The 12,426-nt window shown below is 50.2% G+C and overlaps 16 non-coding genes and 1 pseudogene across 16 annotated transcripts; all 17 read right to left on the reverse strand.

Moving 5' to 3' along the window:
• Positions 1-454: 454 nt before the first annotated feature.
• LOC135013526 (U1 spliceosomal RNA) lies at positions 455-616 on the reverse strand. Its single transcript, XR_010212196.1, has one exon. It is a non-coding gene; the product is annotated as a U1 spliceosomal RNA (small nuclear RNA).
• A 152-nt stretch (positions 617-768) lies between these two features.
• LOC135013422 (U1 spliceosomal RNA) lies at positions 769-932 on the reverse strand. Its single transcript, XR_010212097.1, has one exon. It is a non-coding gene; the product is annotated as a U1 spliceosomal RNA (small nuclear RNA).
• Positions 933-1,606: 674 nt separating this feature from the next.
• LOC135013519 (U1 spliceosomal RNA) lies at positions 1,607-1,769 on the reverse strand. The gene has a single exon (XR_010212189.1). It is a non-coding gene; the product is annotated as a U1 spliceosomal RNA (small nuclear RNA).
• A 152-nt stretch (positions 1,770-1,921) lies between these two features.
• LOC135013400 (U1 spliceosomal RNA) lies at positions 1,922-2,085 on the reverse strand. The gene has a single exon (XR_010212076.1). It is a non-coding gene; the product is annotated as a U1 spliceosomal RNA (small nuclear RNA).
• Positions 2,086-2,759: 674 nt separating this feature from the next.
• LOC135013520 (U1 spliceosomal RNA) lies at positions 2,760-2,922 on the reverse strand. Its single transcript, XR_010212190.1, has one exon. It is a non-coding gene; the product is annotated as a U1 spliceosomal RNA (small nuclear RNA).
• A 152-nt stretch (positions 2,923-3,074) lies between these two features.
• On the reverse strand, positions 3,075-3,238 carry LOC135013402 (U1 spliceosomal RNA). The gene has a single exon (XR_010212078.1). It is a non-coding gene; the product is annotated as a U1 spliceosomal RNA (small nuclear RNA).
• Positions 3,239-3,912: 674 nt separating this feature from the next.
• LOC135013521 (U1 spliceosomal RNA) lies at positions 3,913-4,075 on the reverse strand. Its single transcript, XR_010212191.1, has one exon. It is a non-coding gene; the product is annotated as a U1 spliceosomal RNA (small nuclear RNA).
• A 153-nt stretch (positions 4,076-4,228) lies between these two features.
• Positions 4,229-4,390, reverse strand: LOC135013671 (U1 spliceosomal RNA). The gene has a single exon (XR_010212322.1). It is a non-coding gene; the product is annotated as a U1 spliceosomal RNA (small nuclear RNA).
• A 674-nt stretch (positions 4,391-5,064) lies between these two features.
• LOC135013476 (U1 spliceosomal RNA) lies at positions 5,065-5,227 on the reverse strand. Its single transcript, XR_010212149.1, has one exon. It is a non-coding gene; the product is annotated as a U1 spliceosomal RNA (small nuclear RNA).
• A 152-nt stretch (positions 5,228-5,379) lies between these two features.
• Positions 5,380-5,544, reverse strand: LOC135013458 (U1 spliceosomal RNA). The gene has a single exon (XR_010212130.1). It is a non-coding gene; the product is annotated as a U1 spliceosomal RNA (small nuclear RNA).
• A 670-nt stretch (positions 5,545-6,214) lies between these two features.
• LOC135013538 (U1 spliceosomal RNA) lies at positions 6,215-6,377 on the reverse strand. The gene has a single exon (XR_010212208.1). It is a non-coding gene; the product is annotated as a U1 spliceosomal RNA (small nuclear RNA).
• A 152-nt stretch (positions 6,378-6,529) lies between these two features.
• LOC135013664 (U1 spliceosomal RNA) lies at positions 6,530-6,693 on the reverse strand. The gene has a single exon (XR_010212315.1). It is a non-coding gene; the product is annotated as a U1 spliceosomal RNA (small nuclear RNA).
• Positions 6,694-7,665: 972 nt separating this feature from the next.
• Positions 7,666-7,829, reverse strand: LOC135013667 (U1 spliceosomal RNA). Its single transcript, XR_010212318.1, has one exon. It is a non-coding gene; the product is annotated as a U1 spliceosomal RNA (small nuclear RNA).
• Positions 7,830-8,503: 674 nt separating this feature from the next.
• Positions 8,504-8,666, reverse strand: LOC135013589 (U1 spliceosomal RNA). Its single transcript, XR_010212250.1, has one exon. It is a non-coding gene; the product is annotated as a U1 spliceosomal RNA (small nuclear RNA).
• A 152-nt stretch (positions 8,667-8,818) lies between these two features.
• Positions 8,819-8,982, reverse strand: LOC135013393 (U1 spliceosomal RNA). The gene has a single exon (XR_010212070.1). It is a non-coding gene; the product is annotated as a U1 spliceosomal RNA (small nuclear RNA).
• A 692-nt stretch (positions 8,983-9,674) lies between these two features.
• Positions 9,675-9,816, reverse strand: LOC135013444 (U1 spliceosomal RNA; annotated as a pseudogene).
• Positions 9,817-9,968: 152 nt separating this feature from the next.
• Positions 9,969-10,132, reverse strand: LOC135013330 (U1 spliceosomal RNA). The gene has a single exon (XR_010212009.1). It is a non-coding gene; the product is annotated as a U1 spliceosomal RNA (small nuclear RNA).
• Between the last annotated feature and the right edge of the window lie 2,294 nt (positions 10,133-12,426).

Here is a 12,426-nt window from a genome sequence, read left to right on the forward strand (position 1 = left end):
AGGCCTGCCGCAGATGGATTTGCATATGGTGATGTCATCCAAGCAGTGGGTCAAAGTTGGCTTCAACCCTCGTCTGCATATGAAAAGAGAAAAGGGGCGTGCAGGGCATGGCGGCCTTTTGCGGTGCTTGGATGACCCCTAGTTCGCATTAAACACCTCCACCCTCTTTTGGTGTGGGGCTCATGTTGGCCATGCCCCATCCCCTGAAGCATTCAAGCAGATTTCTTGCAGCAGCTGGGCACTGTAACAGCTCCAGAGCTGCTCTGTAAGGCAAGTAAAAGGGTGTGGGCCCTGCAGCACTACCTGTAGTTTGCATTGTGCATTGGAAGGCACAAAGTAAGCAGACGGGAGGAGAAGTCAGGATAGTGCACAAGGTTATAGAAGGGAGCGGCTGAAGAAAAGAGAAGTGGAAACAGACAGCAAACTAGGCTGGAGAGAGACCTGAGACAAAGAGATCTGAATTATACGAGAGCCGACCAGGGGAAACACAAATTATGCAGTCAAGTTTCCCACATTTGGGGAAATCGCAGGGCAGCACACCCAGAGTGCAATGGGTGAGCCTTGCCCTGGGAGAAGCACCATCATGATCATAGTATCTCACCTGGCAGGTAAGTAGGAGTTGGGCTAGAGCTGGGGAGGGTCTCTGCTCGGGCACCCCCCTGTCAAGTGAAGGAGATCCAACTGAGGAAGCACAAGGGAACTCTCAAAAGAAGAACAAGGCTAGAGGAAGATCTGAAACAAAGAAATCTGACTTTTACCAGAGCTGACCAGAGGAAAACACAAACACAGTCCCCCACTACCACAAATAAAGCAGTCGAGTTTCCCACATTTGGGGAAATCACAGGGGTCAGCATACCCAGAATGCAATGTATGAACCTCACCCTGGGAGAATAATCTTCATGACCATGGTATGTCCTATGCAAAATAAGTATGATTTGGGATAGAGCTGGGGTGGGCCGCTGCTCAGGCACATCTCTGTCAAGTTAAGGAGATTCAACTGAGGCAGCACAAGGGAACTCTCATCTGGGGACAACAACTGCAGGGAGAACACATATTTTCAGATGAACATGGGAGGGCAGAAGGCTGCCTAATACTGAAGCACCCCCAAACAACAAACCAAATGCAACAACTAGTGCAAGCATTCCTGGGGGAAGTTCTGCAGAAGACGGATTTGCATACGGTGATGTCATCCAAGCAGTGGGTCAAAGTTGGCTTCAACCCTCATCTGCATATGAAAAGAGAAAAGGGGCGTGCAGGGCATGGCGGCTTTTTGCGGTGCTTGGATGACCCCTAGTTCGCATTAAACACCTCCACCTTCCTTTGGTGTGGGGCTCATGTTGGCCATGCCCCATCCCCTGAAGCATTCAAGCTGATTTCTTGCAGCAGCTGGGCACTGTAACAGCTCCAGAGCTGCTCTGTAAGGCAAGTAAAAGGGTGTGGGCCCTGCAGCACTACCTGTAGTTTGCATTGTGCATTGGAAGGCACAAAGTAAGCAGACGGGAGGAGAAGTCAGGATAGTGCACAAGGGTATAGAAGGGAGCGGCTGAAGAAAAGAGAAGTGGAAACAGACAGCAAACTAGGCTGGAGAGAGACCTGAGACAAAGAGATCTGAATTATACGAGAGCCGACCAGGGGAAACACAAATTATGCAGTCAAGTTTCCCACATTTGGGGAAATCGCAGGAGCAGCACACCCAGAGTACAATGGGTGAGCCTTGCCCTGGGAGAAGCACCTTCATGATCATAGTATCTCACCTGGCAGGTAAGTAGGAGTTGGGCTAGAGCTGGGGAGGGTCGCTGCTCGGGTACCCCCCTGTAAAGTGAAGGAGATCCAACTGAGGCAGCACAAGGGAACTCTCGAAAGAAGAACAAGGCTAAAGGAAAATCTGAGACAAAGAAATCTGACTTTTACCAGAGCTGACCAGAGGAAAGCACAAACACAGTCTCCCACTACCACAAATAATGCAGTCAAGTTTCCCACATTTGGGGAAATCACAGGGGTCAGCATACCCAAAATGCAATGAATGAACCTCACCCTGGGAGAAAAATCTTCATGACCATGGTATCTCCTATGCAAAATAAGTATGATTTGGAATAGGGCTGGGGAGGGCCGCTGCTCATGCACATCTCTGTCAAGTAAAGGAGATTCAACTGAGGCAGCACAAGGGAACTCTCATCTTGGGACAACAACTGCAGGGAGAACACATATTTTCAGATGAACATGGGAGGGCAGAAGGCTGCCTAATACTGAAGCACCTCCAAACAACAAACCAAATGCAACAACTAGTGCAAGCATTCCTGGGGGAAGGCCTGCCGCAGATGGATTTGCATATGGTGATGTCATCCAAGCAGTGGGTCAAAGTTGGCTTCAACCCTCGTCTGCATATGAAAACAGAAAAGGGGCGTGCAGGGCATGGTGGCCTTTTGCGGCGCTTGTCTGACCCCTAGTTTGCATTAAACACCTCCACCCTCCTTCGGTGTGGGGCTCATGTTGGCTATGCCCCAGCCCCTGAAGCATTCAAGCTGATTTCTTGCAGCAGCTGGGCACTGTAACAGCTCCAGAGCTGCTCTGTAAGGCAAGTAAAAGGGTGTGGGCCCTGCAGCACTACCTGTAGTTTGCATTGTGCATTGGAAGGCACAAAGTAAGCAGACGGGAGGAGAAGTCAGGATAGTGCACAAGGGTATAGAAGGGAGCGGCTGAAGAAAAGATAAGTGGAAACAGACAGCAAACTAGGCTGGAGAGAGACCTGAGACAAAGAGATCTGAATTATACGAGAGCCGACCAGGGGAAACACAAATTATGCAGTCAAGTTTCCCACATTTGGGGAAATCGCAGGAGCAGCACACCCAGAGTACAATGGGTGAGCCTTGCCCTGGGAGAAGCACCTTCATGATCATAGTATCTCACCTGGCAGGTAAGTAGGAGTTGGGCTAGAGCTGGGGAGGGTCGCTGCTCGGGTACCCCCCTGTAAAGTGAAGGAGATCCAACTGAGGCAGCACAAGGGAACTCTCGAAAGAAGAACAAGGCTAAAGGAAAATCTGAGACAAAGAAATCTGACTTTTACCAGAGCTGACCAGAGGAAAGCACAAACACAGTCTCCCACTACCACAAATAATGCAGTCAAGTTTCCCACATTTGGGGAAATCACAGGGGTCAGCATACCCAAAATGCAATGAATGAACCTCACCCTGGGAGAAAAATCTTCATGACCATGGTATCTCCTATGCAAAATAAGTATGATTTGGAATAGGGCTGGGGAGGGCCGCTGCTCATGCACATCTCTGTCAAGTAAAGGAGATTCAACTGAGGCAGCACAAGGGAACTCTCATCTTGGGACAACAACTGCAGGGAGAACACATATTTTCAGATGAACATGGGAGGGCAGAAGGCTGCCTAATACTGAAGCACCTCCAAACAACAAACCAAATGCAACAACTAGTGCAAGCATTCCTGGGGGAAGGCCTGCCGCAGATGGATTTGCATATGGTGATGTCATCCAAGCAGTGGGTCAAAGTTGGCTTCAACCCTCGTCTGCATATGAAAACAGAAAAGGGGCGTGCAGGGCATGGTGGCCTTTTGCGGCGCTTGTCTGACCCCTAGTTTGCATTAAACACCTCCACCCTCCTTCGGTGTGGGGCTCATGTTGGCTATGCCCCAGCCCCTGAAGCATTCAAGCTGATTTCTTGCAGCAGCTGGGCACTGTAACAGCTCCAGAGCTGCTCTGTAAGGCAAGTAAAAGGGTGTGGGCCCTGCAGCACTACCTGTAGTTTGCATTGTGCATTGGAAGGCACAAAGTAAGCAGACGGGAGGAGAAGTCAGGATAGTGCACAAGGGTATAGAAGGGAGCGGCTGAAGAAAAGAGAAGTGGAAACAGACAGCAAACTAGGCTGGAGAGAGACCTGAGACAAAGAGATCTGAATTATACGAGAGCCGACCAGGGGAAACACAAATTATGCAGTCAAGTTTCCCACATTTGGGGAAATCGCAGGAGCAGCACACCCAGAGTACAATGGGTGAGCCTTGCCCTGGGAGAAGCACCTTCATGATCATAGTATCTCACCTGGCAGGTAAGTAGGAGTTGGGCTAGAGCTGGGGAAAGTCGCTGTTCGGGCACCCCCCTGTCAAGTGAAAGAGATCCAACTGAGGCAGCACAAGGGAACTCTCGAAAGAAGAACAAGGCTAGAGGAAGATCTGAGACAAAGAAATCTGACTTTTTCCAGAGCTGACCAGAGGAAAGCACAAACACAGTCCCCACTACCACAAATAATGCAGTCGAGTTTCCCACATTTGGGGAAATCACAGGGGTCAGCATACCCAAAATGCAATGAATGAACCTCACCCTGGGAGAACAATCTTCATGACCATGGTATCTCCTATGCAAAATAAGTATGATTTGGGATAGGGCTGGGGAGGGCCGCTGCTCATGCACATCTCTGTCAAGTAAAGGAGATTCAACTGAGGCAGCACAAGGAAACTCTCATCTGGGGACAACAACTGCAGGGAGAACACATATTTTCAGATGAACATGGGAGGGCAGAAGGCTGCCTAATACTGAAGCACCCCCAAACAACAAACCAAATGCAACAACTAGTACAAGCATTCCTGGGGGAAGTTCTGCAGAAGACGGAATTGCATACGGTGATGTCATCCAAGCAGTGGGCCAAAGTTGGCTGGAACCCTCATCTGCATATGAAAAGAGAAAAGGGGTATGCAGGGCATGGCGGCCTTTTGCGGCGCTTGGATGACCCTTAGTTCGCATTAAACACCTCCACCCTCCTTCGGTGTGGGGCTCATGTTGGCCATGCCCCATCCCCTGAAGCATTCAAGCTGATTTCTTGCAGCAGCTTGGCACTGTAACAGCTCCAGAGCTGTTCAGTAAGGCAAGTAAAAGGGTGTGGGCCCTGCAGCACTACCTGTAGTTTGCATTGCGCATTGGAAGGCACAAAGTAAGCAGACAGGAGGAGAAGTCAGGATAGTGCACAAGGGTATAAAAGGGAGCGGCTCAAGAAAAGAGAAGTTGAAACAGACAGCAAACTAGGCTGGAGAGAGACCTGAGACAAAGAGATCTGAATTATACGAGACCTGACCAGGGGAAACACAAATTATGCAGTCAAGTTTCCCACATTTGGGGAAATCGCAGGGGCAGCACACCCAGAGTGCAATGGGTGAGCCTTGCCCTGGGAGAAGCACCTTCATGATCATAGTATCTCACCTGGCAGGTAAGTAGGAGTTGGGCTAGAGCTGGGGAGGGTCGCTGCTCGGGCACCCCCCTGTCAAGTGAAGGAGATCCAACTGAGGCAGCACAAGGAAACTCTCGAAAGAAGAACAAGGCTAGAGGAAGATCTGAAACAAAGAAATTTGACTTTTACCAGAGCTGACCAGAGGAAAACACAAACACAGTCCCCCACTACCAACAAATAAAGCAGTCGCGTTTCCCACATTTGGGGAAAACACAGGGGTCAGCATACCCAGAATGCAATGAATGAACCTCACCCTGGGAGAGTAATCTTCATGACCATGGTATCTCCTATGCAAAATAAGTATGATTTGGGATAGGGCTGGGGAGGGCCGCTGCTCATGCACATCTCTGTCAAGTAAAGGAGATTCAACTGAGGCAGCACAAGGGAACTCTCATCTGGGGACAACAACTGCAGGGAGAACACATATTTTCAGATGAACATGGGAGGGCAGAAGGCTGCCTAATACTGAAGCACCCCCAAACAACAAACCAAATGCAACAACTAGTGCAAGCATTCCTGGGGGAAGTTCTGCAGAAGACGGATTTGCATACGGTGATGTCATCCAAGCAGTGGGTCAAAGTTGGCTTCAACCCTCATCTGCATATGAAAAGAGAAAAGGGGCGTGCAGGGCATGGCGGCCTTTTGCGGTGCTTGGATGACCCTAGTTCGCATTAAACACCCCCACCCTCCTTTGGTGTGGGGCTCATGTTGGCCATGCCCCATCCCCTGAAGCATTCAAGCTGATTTATTGCAGCAGCTGGGCACTGTAACAGCTCCAGAGCTGCTATGAACGGCAAGTAAAAGGGTGTGGGCCCTGCAGCACTACCTGTAGTTTGCATTGTGCATTGGAAGGCACAAAGTAAGCAGACGGGAGAAGTCAGGATAGTGCGCAAGGGCATAGAAGGGAGCGGCTCAAGAAAAGAGAAGTTGAAACAGACAGCAAACTAGGCTGGAGAGAGACCTGAGACAAAGAGATCTGAATTATACGAGAGCCGACCAGGGGAAACACAAATTATGCAGTCAAGTTTCCCACATTTGGGGAAATCGCAGGAGCAGCACACCCAGAGTGCAATGGGTGAGCCTTGCCCTGGGAGAAGCACCTTCCTGATTATAGTATCTCACCTGGCAGGTAAGTAGGAGTTGGGCTAGAGCTTGGGAGGGTCGCTGCTCGGGCACCCCCCTGTCAAGTGAAGGAGATCCAACTGAGGCAGCACAAGGAAACTCTCGAAAGAAGAACAAGGCTAGAGGAAGATCTGAGACAAAGAAATCTGACTTTTACCAGAGCTGACCAGAGGAAAGCACAAACACAGTCCCCCACTACCACAAATAATGCAGTCGAGTTTCCCAAATTTGGGAAAATCACAGGGGTCAGCATACCCAGAATGCAATGAATGAACCTCACCCTGGGAGAACAATCTTCATGACCATGGTATCTCCTATGCAAAATAAGTATGATTTGGGATAGGGCTGGGGAGGGCCGCTGCTCAGGCACATCTCTGTCAAGTAAAGGAGATTCAACTGAGGCAGCACAAGGGAACTCTCATCTGGGGACAACAACTGCAGGGAGAACACATATTTTCAGATGAACATGGGAGGGCAGAAGGCTGCCTAATACTGAAGCACCCCCAAACAACAAACCAAATGCAACAACTAGTGCAAGCATTCCTGGGGGAAGGCCTGCAGCAGATGGATTTGCATACGGTGATGTCATCCAAGTAGTGGGTCAAAGTTGGCTTCAACCCTCGTCTGCATATGAAAAGAGAAAAGGGGCGTGCAGGGCATGGCGGCCTTTTGCGGCGCTTGGATGACCCCTAGTTCGCATTAAACACCTCCACCCTCCTTCGGTGTGGGGCTCATGTTGGCTATGCCCCAGCCCCTGAAGCATTCAAGCTGATTTCTTGCAGCAGCTGGGCACTGTAACAGCTCCAGAGCTGCTCTGTACGGCAAGTAAAAGGGTGTGGGCCCTGCAGCACTACCTGTAGTTTGCATTGTGCATTGGAAGGCACAAAGTAAGCAGACAGGAGGAGAAGTCAGGATAGTGCACAAGGGTATAAAAGGGAGGGGCTCATGAAAAAAGAAGTGGAAACAGACAGCAAACTAGGCTGGAGAGAGACCTGAGACAAAGAGATCTGAATTATACGAGAGCCGACCAGGGGAAACACAAATTATGCAGTCAAGCTTCCCACATTTGGGGAAATCAGAGTGCAATGGGTGAGCCTTGCCCTGGGAGAAGCACCTTCATGATCATAGTATCTCACCTGGCAGGTAAGTAGGAGTTGGGCTAGAGCTGGGGAGGGTCGCTGCTCGGGCACCCCCCTGTCAAGTGAAAGAGATCCAACTGAGGCAGCACAAGGGAACTCTCGAAAGAAGAACAAGGCTAGAGGAAGATCTGAGACAAATAAATCTGACTTTTACCAGAGCTGACCAGAGGAAAGCACAAACACAGTCCCCCACTACCACAAATAATGCAGTCGAGTTTCCCACATTTGGGGAAATCACAGGGGTCAGCATACCCAGAATACAATGAATGAACCTCACCCTGGGAGAACAATCTTCATGACCATGGTATCTCCTATGCAAAATAAGTATGATTTGGGATAGGGCTGGGGAGGGCCGCTGCTCAGGCACATCTCTGTCAAGTAAAGGAGATTCAACTGAGGCAGCACAAGGGAACTCTCATCTGGGGACAACAACTGCAGGGAGAACACATATTTTCAGATGAACATGGGAGGGCAGAAGGCTGCCTAATACTGAAGCACCCCCAAACAACAAACCAAATGCAACAACTAGTGCAAGCATTCCTGGGGGAAGGCCTGCAGCAGATGGATTTGCATACGGTGATGTCATCCAAGCAGTGGGTCAAAGTTGGCTTCAACCCTCGTCTGCATATGAAAAGAGAAAAGGGGCGTGCAGGGCATGGCGGCCTTTTGCGGCGCTTGGATGACCCCTAGTTCACATTAAACACCTCCACCCTCCTTCGGTGTGGGGCTCATGTTGGCTATGCCCCAGCCCCTGAAGCATTCAAGCTGATTTCTTGCAGCAGCTGGGCACTGTAACAGCTCCAGAGCTGCTCTGTACGGCAAGTAAAAGGGTGTGGGCCCTGCAGCACTACCTGTAGTTTGCATTGTGCATTGGAAGGCACAAAGTAAGCAGACAGGAGGAGAAGTCAGGATAGTGCACAAGGGTATAAAAGGGAGGGGCTCATGAAAAAAGAAGTGGAAACAGACAGCAAACTAGGCTGGAGAGAGACCTGAGACAAAGAGATCTGAATTATACGAGAGCTGACCAGGGGAAACACAAATTATGCAGTCAAGCTTCCCACATTTGGGGAAATCGCAGGGGCACCACACCCAGAGTGCAATGGGTGAGCCTTGCCCTGGGAGAAGCACCTTCATGATCAAAGTATCTCACCTGGCAGGTAAGTAGGAGTTGGGCTAGAGCTGGGGAGGGTCGCTGCTCTGGCACCCCCCTGTCAAGTGAAAGAGATCCAACTGAGGCAGCACAAGGGAACTCTCGAAAGAAGAACAAGGCTAGAGGAAGATCTGAGACAAATAAATCTGACTTTTACCAGAGCTGTCCAGAGGAAAGCACAAACACAGTCCCCCACTACCACAAATAATGCAGTCGTGTTTCCCACATTTGGGGAAATCACAGGGGTCAGCATACCCAGAATGCAATGAATGAACCTCACCCTGGGAGAACAATCTTCATGACCATGGTATCGCCTATGCAAAATAAGTATGATTTGGGATAGGGCTGGGGAGGGCCGCTGCTCAGGCACATCTCTGTCAAGTAAAGGAGATTCAACTGAGGCAGCACAAGGGAACTCTCATCTGGGGACAACAACTGCAGGGAGAACACATATTTCCAGATAAACATGGGTGGGCAGAAGGCTGCCTAATACTGAAGCACCCCCAAACAACAAACCAAATGCAACAACTAGTACAAGCATTCCTGGGGGAAGGCCAGCAGCAGATGGATTTGCATATGGTGATGTCATCCAAGCAGTGGGTCAAAGTTGGCTTCAACCCTCGTCTGCATATGAAAAGAGAAAAGGGGCGTGCAGGGCATGGCGGCCTTTTGCGGCGCTTGGATGACCCCTAGTTCGCATTAAACACCTCCACCCTCCTTCGGTGTGGGGCTCATGTTGGCTATGCCCCAGCCCCTGAAGCATTCAAGCTGATTTCTTGCAGCAGCTGGGCACTGTAACAGCTCCAGAGCTGCTCTGAACGGCAAGTAAAAGGGTGTGGGCCCTGCAGCACTACCTGTAGTTTGCATTGTGCATTGGAAGGCACAAAGTAAGCAGACGGGAGAAGTCAGGATAGTGCGCAAGGGCATAGAAGGGAGCGGCTCAAGAAAAGAGAAGTTGAAACAGACAGCAAACTAGGCTGGAGAGAGACCTGAGACAAAGAGATCTGAATTATATGAGAGCCGACCAGGGGAAACACAAATTATGCAGTCAAGTTTCCCACATTTGGGGAAATCGCAGGAGCAGCACACCCAGAGTGCAATGGGTGAGCCTTGCCCTGGGAGAAGCACCTACATGATCATAGTATCTCACCTGCCAGGTAAGTAGAAGTTGGGCTAGAGCTGGGGAGGGTCGCTGCTCGGGTACCCCCCTGTCAAGTGAAGGAGATCCAACTGAGGCAGCACAAGGGAACTCTCGAAAGAAGAACAAGGCTAGAGGAAGATCTGAGACAAATAAATCTGACTTTTACCAGAGCTGACCAGAGGAAAGCACAAACACAGTCCCCCACTACCACAAATAATGCAGTCGAGTTTCCCACATTTGGGGAAATCACAGGGGTCAGCATACCCAGAATGCAATGAATGAGCCTCACCCTGGGAGAACAATCTTCATGACCATGGTATCTCCTATGCAAAATAAGTATGATTTGGGATAGGGCTGGGGAGGGCCGCTGCTCAGGCACATCTCTGTCAAGTAGAGGAGATTCAACTGAGGCAGCACAAGGGAACTCTCATCTGGGGACAACAACTGCAGGGAGAACACAAATTTTCAGATGAACATGGGAGGGCAGAAGGCTGCCTAATAATGAAGCACCCCCAAACAACAAACCAAATGCAACAACTAGTGCAAGCATTCCTGGGGGAAGGCCTGCAGCAGATGGATTTGCATACGGTGATGTCATCCAAGCAGTGGGTCAAAGTTGGCTTCAACCCTCGTCTGCATATGAAAAGAGAAAAGGGGCGTGCAGGGCATGGCGGCCTTTTGCGGCGCTTGGATGACCCCTAGTTCGCATTAAACACCTCCACCCTCCTTCGGTGTGGGGCTCATGTTGGCTATGCCCCAGCCCCTGAAGCATTCAAGCTGATTTCTTACAGCAGCTGGGCACTGTAACAGCTCCAGAGCTGCTCTGTACGGCAAGTAAAAGGGTGTGGGCCCTGCAGCACTACCTGTAGTTTGCATTGTGCATTGTTAGGCACAAAGTAAGCAGGCAAGGTCCAGAGAACAGTTAGAGGTCGGAGTAGCACTATCTCAAGTAGTACTACGACAGCACGGATGGATTCTAAATATTCCAAAATCGCAGCTGATTCCGACGACACGTCTGCTGTTCCTAGGGATGATTCTGGACACAGTACAGAAAAAGGTGTTTCTCCCGGAGGAGAAAGCCAAGGAGTTATCCGACATAGTCAGGAACCTCCTAAGACCAGGCCAAGTGTCAGTACATCAATGCACAATGGTCCTGGGAAAGATGGTGGCTTCTTACGAAGCGATTCCATTCGGCAGATTCCACGCAAGAACTTTTCAGTGGGATCTGCTGGACAAATGGTCCGGATCGCATCTTCAAATGCATCAGCGGATAACCCTGTCTCCAAGGACAAGGGTGTCTCTCCTGTGGTGGTTACAGAGTGCTCATCTCCTAGAGGGCCGCAGATTCGGCATTCAGGATTGGGTCCTGGTGACCACGGATGCCAGCCTGAGAGGCTGGGGAGCAGTCACACAGGGAAGAAATTTCCAGGGCTTGTGGTCAAGCATGGAAACGTCACTTCACATAAATATCCTGGAACTAAGGGCCATTTACAATGCCCTAAGTCAGGCAAGACCTCTGCTTCAGGGTCAGCCGGTGTTGATCCAGTCGGACAACATCACGGCAGTCGCCCACGTAAACAGACAGGGCGGCACAAGAAGCAGGAGGGCAATGATGGAAGTGGCAAGGATTCTTCGCTGGGCGGAGAATCATGTGATAGCACTGTCAGCAGTGTTCATTCCGGGAGTGGACAACTGGGAAGCAGACTTCCTCAGCAGACACGATCTTCACCCGGGGGAGTGGGGACTTCACCCAGAAGTCTTCCACATGATTGTGAACCGTTGGGAAAAACCAAAGGGTGGACATGATGGCGTCCCGCCTCAACAAAAAACTGGACAGATATTGCGCCAGGTCAAGGGACCCTCAGGCAATAGCTGTGGACTCTCTGGTAACACCGTGGGTGTACCAGTCAGTGTATGTGTTCCCTCCTCTTCCTCTCATACCAAAAGTACTGAGAATCATAAGAAGGAGAGGAGTAAAGACTATACTCGTGGCTCCGGATTGGCCAAGAAGGACTTGGTACCCGGAAATTCAAGAGATGCTCACGGAAGACCCGTGGCCTCTACCTCTAAGAAAGGACCTGCTCCAGCAGGGACCATGTCTGTTCCAAGACTTACCGCGGCTGCGTTTGACGGCATGGCGGTTGAACGCCGGATCCTGAAGGAAAAAGGCATTCCGGATGAAGTCATCCCTACCCTGATCAAAGCCAGGAAGGATGTAACCATACAACATTATCACCGTATTTGGCGTAAATATGTTGCGTGGTGCGAGGCCAGGAAGGCCCCTACAGAGGAATTTCAACTGGGTCGTTTCCCGCATTTCCTGCAAACAGGACTGTCTATGGGCTTCAAATTAGGGTCCATTAAGGTTCAAATTTCGGCCCTGTCAATATTCTTCCAAAAAGAACTGGCTTCTGTTCCTGAAGTTCAGACGTTTGTCAAGGGAGTACTGCATATACAGCCTCCTTTTGTGCCTCCAGTGGCACCTTGGGATCTCAATGTAGTTTTGGGATTCCTAAAATCACATTGGTTTGAACCACTCACCACTGTGGACTTAAAATATCTCACATGGAAAGTGGTAATGCTGTTAGCCCTGGCTTCAGCCAGGCGTGTCTCAGAATTGACCAAAACAAAAAA

This window comes from Pseudophryne corroboree, unplaced genomic scaffold (assembly GCF_028390025.1).
Source record: "Pseudophryne corroboree isolate aPseCor3 unplaced genomic scaffold, aPseCor3.hap2 scaffold_271, whole genome shotgun sequence".
Taxonomy (NCBI): domain Eukaryota; kingdom Metazoa; phylum Chordata; class Amphibia; order Anura; family Myobatrachidae; genus Pseudophryne; species Pseudophryne corroboree.